The sequence below is a fragment of the Galeopterus variegatus genome, unplaced genomic scaffold (genome assembly GCF_000696425.1).
Source record: "Galeopterus variegatus unplaced genomic scaffold, G_variegatus-3.0.2 Scaffold8114, whole genome shotgun sequence".
Taxonomy (NCBI): domain Eukaryota; kingdom Metazoa; phylum Chordata; class Mammalia; order Dermoptera; family Cynocephalidae; genus Galeopterus; species Galeopterus variegatus.
The window spans coordinates 33,723-35,057 of NW_007734225.1; positions in this window are offsets into that span (position 1 = coordinate 33,723).

Consider the following 1,335-nt stretch of genomic DNA (forward strand, 5'->3'; position numbering starts at 1 on the left):
AAAACACTTGGTGACTATGAAGCACTATACAAATGGTATTTCATGGAATACTTCACTGGGTTTCATGCACTATTAGCTTTAGATTTTTAAAAAATTCTAAAAAGGAATTCTTTTTTTGATTCGTTAAGAAAATAAAATCTAGGGCCGGCCCGGTGGCGCACTGCTATAGTGCGCCGCTTGGGAAGTGCGGCAGCGCTCCCGCTGATGGTTTGGATCCCACATGCAGACCGGTTCCCGCTCACTGGCTGAGCGAGGCGCAGGAGCAACACCGAGGGTTGCGATCCCGTTGCCGGTCCCGGTCCGGTACGGGGGCGACACTGAGGGTTGCGATCCGTTGCCGGACACGGAAAAAGACAAAAGAAAATAAAATCTATTGCTTACAGTTTCAGAGGCTAGAAGTCCAAAGTCCAGGGAACACATCTGGTGAAAGCGTTCTTTGGTGACTTCAGTGACAGCAGGGTATCATATTGCAAAATGGGAGGGCAGAGAGAGCTCCTGGTGCACTCTCCTTTTCAAAGCCCTCAGAACCATGCCCATGACCACCATTTTTAATTCATTCATTAGGCATGGCCATCAGAATTTAATCACCTCTTCAAGGCCTCACCTTTCAATAACCATACTAGGATTTCCTACCCTCAATAGTTACAGTGGGAATTAAGCTTCTAATATATGGACTTTGGGGGACACAATTCAATCAACCCACAGCATTCAACCTCTGGCCCCCAGAGTTCATGTCCTTCTCACAGGTAAATACATTCATTCTATCACAAAAGTCTGGACTTCCTTAACCTTTTTCAACTCAGAAGTCCAAAGTCCCATTTGTGAAGTCAAAACAAGTTATCTACTTGTAAGACACAATGGTGGGACAAGCATAGGGTACATATTCCCATTCAAAATGGGAGAAATAGACCAAAAGAAAGGGGTAACAGGTCTCAAACAAGTCCGAAACCAAGCAGGGCAGACATTAAATCTCAAAGCTGGCAAATCATGTGCCTTGACTCCATGTTCAATGTCCTCTGCATTCGGTGTGGGGATTGGGTCCCCAAGTCCTCAGGCAGCTCCACTTCTATGGCTTTCCTGGTCTCAGGCCACACTTCAGCTCTCCCAGGCTGCTGTTCCACTCTGGTAACTCCACAGGTCTGGGATCTCCACGGCAGACCTGCTCCCACGGCTCCACTAGGCAGGGCGCTGTCAGGATTTTTCTCCCAGAACTCTGACCTCATATTTCTGCTCTGCACTGCTCTAGTAAAGACTGCAGTGAATCTGCCCCTGCGACAGATCTCTCCCCGGGCCCCCAGCCTTTTCCATACATCCTTTGAAATCGGGGTAGAGGCT